This window comes from Oryctolagus cuniculus, chromosome 2 (assembly GCF_051225735.1).
Source record: "Oryctolagus cuniculus isolate XC-2025 breed Fujian yellow rabbit chromosome 2, ASM5122573v1, whole genome shotgun sequence".
NCBI lineage: Eukaryota > Metazoa > Chordata > Mammalia > Lagomorpha > Leporidae > Oryctolagus > Oryctolagus cuniculus.
In genome coordinates, this window is record NC_142868.1 from 95,261,904 (window position 1) to 95,268,948 (window position 7,045).

The 7,045-nt window shown below is 50.0% G+C and overlaps 1 long non-coding RNA gene across 1 annotated transcript; it reads right to left on the reverse strand.

Moving 5' to 3' along the window:
* Nucleotides 1-240: 240 nt before the first annotated feature.
* LOC138848525 (uncharacterized) lies at nucleotides 241-5,514 on the reverse strand. Its single transcript, XR_011386392.2, has 3 exons — nucleotides 5,378-5,514; nucleotides 1,712-1,822; nucleotides 241-478 (listed from the first exon to the last, which is right to left on the reverse strand). It is a non-coding gene; the product is annotated as an uncharacterized LOC138848525 (long non-coding RNA).
* Nucleotides 5,515-7,045: the final 1,531 nt, after the last annotated feature.

The window sequence follows — 7,045 nt, forward strand, 5'->3', positions numbered from 1 at the left end:
ACCCTTGCGTGGGAACCAAAGCTGACGGATCTGTGCTTAGGTGCAGGGGAGTTTCCTGAGAGGATCCTTGGGGGCGAGATCATCCTTGTCCGCTCCTGACTTAAACTGCCTAAGACAGCAAATTCAAGCAAACATAAAACAGCCAGGAGGGACAGTTGTTGGAGAATTTGAGAACAAAAAAATTTTTTTGATACCTAATCACTTGACGCCTAGCAACACTAATTAATGTACTTCCATTGATTTTTTCATTTTCTTTTTTATTTTGTTTATTTATTTGAGAGGCAGAGTTACAGACAGAGAGAAAAAGAGACAGAGAGAGGTCTTCCATCTGCAGCCTCACTTCTCAAGTAGCTGCAATGGCTGGAGCTGAGCTGATCTGAAGCCAGGAGCCAGGAGCTTCTTCTGGGTCTCTCATGTGGATATAGGGGCCCAAGCACTTGGGCCATCTTCTACTGCTTTCCCAAGCCACAACAGAGAGCTGGATTGGAAGAGGAGCAGCCAGGACATGAACAGGTGCTGGTGGATGCCAGTATCACAGGTGGAGGCTTAGCCTACTATGCCACAGCCCCATTTTTTTTCACTTTCAGAAATAACGAGGCAAGAGGGCACTGACACTCAAGTCAGCAAGTGGAGATGGGTTACGGTGGCCCAGATGCGTCACCATGGCACCTGCAGTACACCTGACTGTATCCACCATGCTGTGCCAAGTCAAGGCAGGTGCATTAGCAGTGACTCGTCACTGTAGAGAAGTACCTGACTTAGAGCATTTATGAAGAAAAGAGGAGGTTTATTGAGCTCTCAGTTGGAGGCAGAGAATCCAGCTAAGAGACAGGCTCTGGCGAGGGCCCTTGGGTGGATGAGGAATGGCAGAGATGTGTGTTGGAGCCAGTGGTCAGCTCTCGGCACAGGAAGCAGAGAGAGAGAGAGAGAGAAAGAGAGAGAGAGAGCGAGAAGGAGGGGCGGGGCTTGCTTTCTCACGACAATGCTCACAGGAGAACTTCGTGCAGGCACTGCCTCTTAAAGCTGTAGCACCATCACGATGCTGCCACCCGGGAACCACACCACCAACACACAGCACCATGTGGATGCCGTATCCTACCCAACCGGTCCTTGACCCCCAGAAACTCAGCTTGCTGCAAAGATCAAGACGTTCACACGCGTGCAACTCAGCGGTTAGCTGGGTGATAGAGTAGGTAAGTGGTACCCAAGTAAGCATGGTGCAGCGCTCCACGCCCAGACTCTGTGAAGGAACTGTTGAGAGTGGGTTCTGTAAGTCTTGAAGCCCTCAGTCATGTAGAGAATACTGAAGGGATTGGAGAATGGAGGCAGGAGGGGTGGGTGGGGGCCTGGGGCCCTGGCTGGAGCCTGCCTCTTAGCTGGATTCTCCTTTCCCCCAGCTCTGGGCAGGGTCTTTCAACAGGAGCACTTTATGCGAGCTTCTTGCATTTGGCAGCTCCAGATGGGTGATGGGTAACACCTAAGGTGGCAGTGACAGTGGGATTGGAATGGTGGCCCCATGAGGGCCACCTTCCTGGAGCATGATGGGGTGAGGCACCACGTGCGACTTCCCTGTGGCCCCAGTGGGGGCTGCGCAGAAGGGAGAACCCCTGTGTGCAGGACCATCCACCCTCCCCTCTAAGCAGGCTGCCTGTGGGTGGGACTAGAAGCAGAATCTAGCTTTGAGTGAGAGCTGAAGTATTTGGAGCAATACCTTAGATTGCACGTTCTCTTCTCTGAGTGTTTCCAGGGACAGCTGGGCTGTCATAGCCAGCAGTGGACAGAGAAGTCAATTGGCAGGGAGGACTCCTGTCCACGAATATGTCTAAGAGGACCATGGGAGAGAAAATCCAGTTGTTCTCGGCGTATGGCACGTGTCAGCAGTTAACCAAAGGTTGCGTGTAACTGTATATGCTCAGAGCTAAATACCAAAGGCAAGTACCATGGAAATAGCTCAGACTCAACCCCAGGCATCACGGAGGGCTTGCTGCGAGTGCAAACACTGATACCATGTAGCTCCCCTGCTGGGAGCTGGCAGGCCGCCGAAGGAAGACCAGCACAAGCGTGATTAACTCCGACCTCGGCTGTCACTCAAGGGAGCAAGTGTGTGCTCTGACGGAGATGGACTGAGGCCAGGGAAGGAGATGGCTTGTTCCCTCTCGCAGCTATTTATTCTGTCCTGCTATTTGCAAGCGTGCTATGTTGGTGTTTATTTTATCACTTGCTGTTGTTTCACAAATAGAAGGTCAATTGCTGATTCTTATAAACAGGCTTTTTGCAAGCTCATGAGCAAGAAGAAACTAAAACCTTCTAGTGGCTCAGTGTAGTGCCAGCAAGGTCACTGTTGGGAACGCAACTTGTTTTTAAATCTGAATGCCATAGAATGGGGCACAAGGGGTCAGAAGGAAGAGGGGGGTACCGGTAGAGTCATTGTCTTCTTTCCCGAATTTGGCTGAGTTTACTGAGTAGCCTGCACCCAGCAGAGGCAAGAACACCGGGTCCAGTCATCCCCAACTTCGCCCACCCACATGCTCGCTCACCTAAAGTCCTTCCTTTTTTAAAGAGTGTCCAGTGTATGCTTAAACCACATGTGAGCAGTGCCAGAGGATGCCAGCAGGACAGCCCTGCTCTCTGGGAAATGGAGCAGATTCCAGGTGCAAGCATTCAGGTTTCCCTGGGAAGGACTGCAGAACCAGTCCTCTGGGCCATGCACGGTTGGACGGTTGGTGAAACCCGCTGGGTGGATGTTTGGCCTGTTAAGACACACTGGAGGGTCTGGCTTCAAGTTCTAGCTCCGCTTCGGACCCCAGCTTCCCTCTAATGCAGACCCTGGGAAGCATTGGTGAGGGCTCAAGAGGTGGGGTTCTTGCTACCCACATGGGAGACCTGGATGGCCCCCCCACTCCCAGCTTTGGCTCCCACCACCCCCGGCCATTGTGGGCATTTGGAGAGTGAACCATTGGATGGAAGCTCTGTTTTTCTCTGCCTTTATGTTTCTCTGCCTCCCAAAAAGAAAGAAAACACATTGATTGCATTGAATTCTGTAAGGAAAAGACAGCAAATTAGCATCAGCCTGAAGTCTACAGAAGGGGAGTGAGAGCCCAGCTCCAGGCAGGGGAGCTACTGAGTGTGGCTGGCAGGAGCAGGGCAGTGGCTGTGGCGGGTGGTGCCATTGGCCCTAAAGAGACTCTCCCTGCCCTGTGCCTGCAGCTGCTGTAACTTTGCTCCAAGCTAGGAGACTTAAAACATCAGGAATCGGGTCTCAGAGTTCTGGGGGCTACAAGCTGGCAACCTGGGAGTCCCCCGTGCAGGCTCTGGGGTGGGGTCTTTTGCCTCTGTATTTTTTAGCAGCTTCAGGTTGTTTATGCCTGGTGTCTATCATTCCAATGTGAGACCCTCTCCTCTACTCATAAGGACACACACATTGGCTATGGTACTTACCCTACTCCAATCCGACTTCATCTTGATTTAATTAATCGCATCTGCAAAGACCCTGTTGCCAACTAAGATTGGATCTTGAGATGGGAAGTGAATGTGAATTTGGGGGACACTGTGTATCCCATGCCGCAATTACTAAGCAGTGCCCTGATCTTTTTTTTTTTTTTTTTTTTTTTTTTTTTTTTTTTTTTTTTTTTTTTGACAGGCAGATTTAGACAGTGAGAGAGAAACAGAGAAAAAGGTCTTCCTTTTCTGTTGGTTCACCCCCCAAGTGGCTGCTATGGCCGGCGTGCTGTGCCGATCGAAGCCAGGAGCCAGGTGCTTCTCCTGGTCTCCCATGCGGGTGCAGGCCCAAGCACCTGGGCCATCCTCCACTCCCCTCCCAGACCACAGCAGAGAGCTGGACTGGAAGAGGGGCAACTGGGGAAAGAACCCGGCATCCTGACTAGGACTAGAACCCGGGGGTGCCGGTGCCGCAGGCAGAGGATTAGCCTAGTGAGCTGCGGCGCCGGCCCTGATCTTGTTTTATAAAGCTGTCTACGTTGATCCATCACGTATCAAGTTATGTTTCTTGATGCAAATTTAAGATGTCATTCTGGCTTTGTGCAATCAGCATGCTTTTCCTAAGCCCCTCCATGATTGGGCTCGCTGGAGCATCTCACATGGGACCTTTTATTCATTGCATTTATTATGCTCTTGGCAGCATGAATAAGAGCCTCATGAAGATAGGCGTGCCATTGACATTTTATTTACCGAAGGATCCAGTGCAGCCCTTGGAATACGGTCACTGTTCAACAATTTTCTTGAATAAATGCATTAAAATTGTGAATGTTTCCTTGCGCACTGGGCTGAAGTGAGTGATCAGGTCTGACCACCACCCACAGCCCGCTAAGTACTACTTTGCACATCGTTTTGAAAACAGGGAAAAAGAGGCCCCAGCAGGTGGAGAGCTGGCCAGGCTTGCAACACTGAGGCAGGTGGTGGGAGAATCCTCCGTGTTTCCTCTCTCTTGACATCTCTTTTACGTTCTCTTATCTTTGTTTCTTTCACAACACAAAGCCCCCCATTCTTCCCTTTCTTGATGCTCTTTGGCCTCTTCAACTTGGCTCCATCAGTGGTCCCCAGTGGTCAGCCTGCCCTTCCTACAGCCCACAGACATGCTCCCCTCTTCCCATCCTAGAAGGAGTCCCTCCCTGGTCCTGCTGCTTGCTCCACTTTCCCAGCGAGAGAAGCACCTGTTGGCACCAGGAGAGCCATCATCACTGTGATGCCACTAGGCATTGTGGGTGGGGAGAAAAAGGACGGGGAAGAAGGCAGGGCGTGCATCTCACCCCATCTTTCCCTCTCAGTCCCTGGGTGTGGCTTTGAGCTGGACCCGGCTTGAACCTCTTCCTCAGTGGCCGGGGGTAGGGAGTACCCTGGAAGCTGACACCACCTGCTCAACTCCATTACAGCCAGACTCCTGCCCACCCCCATTTCCCTTTGTCTGCATAGCGGTCTCCTGAACATCGGGCCAGGTCTGTTGGAATGTTTTGCTATTTCGCTTCTCCCAGTAATTCATGGTTTGGTAGCAAGAGGCACTCCACAGCTTGAAGGTTCTTTTTCATTGCAAGTAGAGGACTCAACTCCATATTGTCTCAGAGTGAGCCGTTTGCTGGTCACTTGACCTGAAGTTCAGAGGAAAGCTCTTTAGGGCTTGGTTAGTCATTCAGCAATGACCTAAGCACTTGGCCTATCTTCTGTTGCTTTCCAAGTGGAAAGATTAGCAGGGAGCTGGATTGGAAGTGGAGCAGCCGGGACGTGAACCTGTGCCCATAGGGGATGCTTGGCTTAACCTGCTATGCCGCAGCGCCAGCCCCTAGCACCTTTTTCTGGAATGAGTACATGAAGGAGAGAAGTAAAAGGCTCTACCCCAGGTCCACTCCTTTTCTTCCCCACCTACCTCCTTGTCCACTGGTGACGTCACCCATTTCCACAGCACCAGCCCTGGCGTGTCTTCTGGTCCAAAGCCCTGCCTTTTCAACTCCTACTGGAGCTTGGAGGCTCACATACAGTGCTTGGAAAATGGCACTTATCATCTTCCATCAAAAATAAATCTCCTGAAATGGAAGTAATATTTTTGGAAAGATGTCAGCTGCTTTTCTCTATTGCAATCCCTCGTGTTTGGTTTCCGGCCATCCCGTAGCCTCCGGGAGGGTTAGAGTTGCCAGAGCAGGAATGCTAAGAGGAGGAGGATAATGTTCAGCTTTTGGTATCCGGAGCAGGCTCTCCATAACAGTAGTTTATTACGGAAAATTCCAAACATAAGCAAAAACAGACAACGGTTTCTCGTGTGCTCATCACTCGACTTCCGCACAGCCATCAGCCAGGAAGCCATCGGCTTCACCTACATGTCACTGCCACCACTCTAAAATGCATCATGAAATATCCAACCAGTGTGTAGATTCTCCTGAGTGTCCCTTATTGGTTTACAGTTTGTCTTAGTCATAAGCCTATAAAGACCCATACATTGTGATTGTTTGGTGTATCTCCTATCAAGAAAAACTTGGGGGCAGACCTGTGGCGTAGAGGTTAAGAAACTGCTTTCGATGCCTTCATCCCGTACCGATGTACCTGGGTTCAAGTCTGGCTCTGCTTCTTATTCCACTTCCTGCTAATACACACTCTGGGAGGCAACTGATGATGGCTGAATTTTTTGGGTCCTTGCCACCCACGTGGGAGTCCTGGATTGAATTCTGGGCTCCTCGCTCAGACCTGGCCCAGCCTGAGTTGTGACAGGCATTTGGGGAGTGAACCAGCAAATAGAAGAGCTTTCTGTCTCTGTCTCTTGCCTTTTAAATAAAAGGAAAATATGTATTTTAAGAAAAATCAAAAGTCTATCGATTTTCCTTGCAGTTTTTTTTGTAGAAACCTGGAGTTTTGCACATTCTTGTTTCGCTACTCACACCCTTGAGGGGAGGGGGTGTTCACACTCTGCTGTGTCCACTGTACTTACTGGAAGTTGGTGGCTAGATCCAGGGCTTGTTCAGATTCAGGCTTGAAGTTTTTGGCAAAGAGGAACATAACATTGGGGTGTCTCTCTCTTGGTTAGCATTTCTTAGTGGTCATTGCTTAGAACCATAAATTAAGCCATGCAAAATTATGACATTCTATCATTCCTTCCTCATTTATTAGCTGTGCTACTTCTTTAAAAAGAAACTTCCTGATGTTATGGTGAGGCACAATTTGATTAGGAAGCTGGAGTAGTGAATTCTCCTCCTGTTCTTTTTAGCAGGAAATGGTATTTAAATGCCACAATCTGGCTGCCGGGAGTGCTCTCCATGTTAGGGAAGGGTCAGCTTTTCATTGCCACACGTAATACCTAAGGCAGGTAGCTTATGCAGAAGAGAGGTGTTTTTTTTTTTTTTTTTTTTTTTTGGTATTTTGTGAACAGCTCAGTGTGGGCTCTGGTGAGGGGCCTGCAACTGCATCGGCCATGGTGGAACACCTGTGTGTCTCTGTGTTCGAGGTCTCCCTCCCCCTGCCTATAAGGCCATGAGGATACAGTCACAGGGGCATCATCCCAATGACCTACTTTAACCTAAACACCTGCCAGAGGCCCAACCTCGAG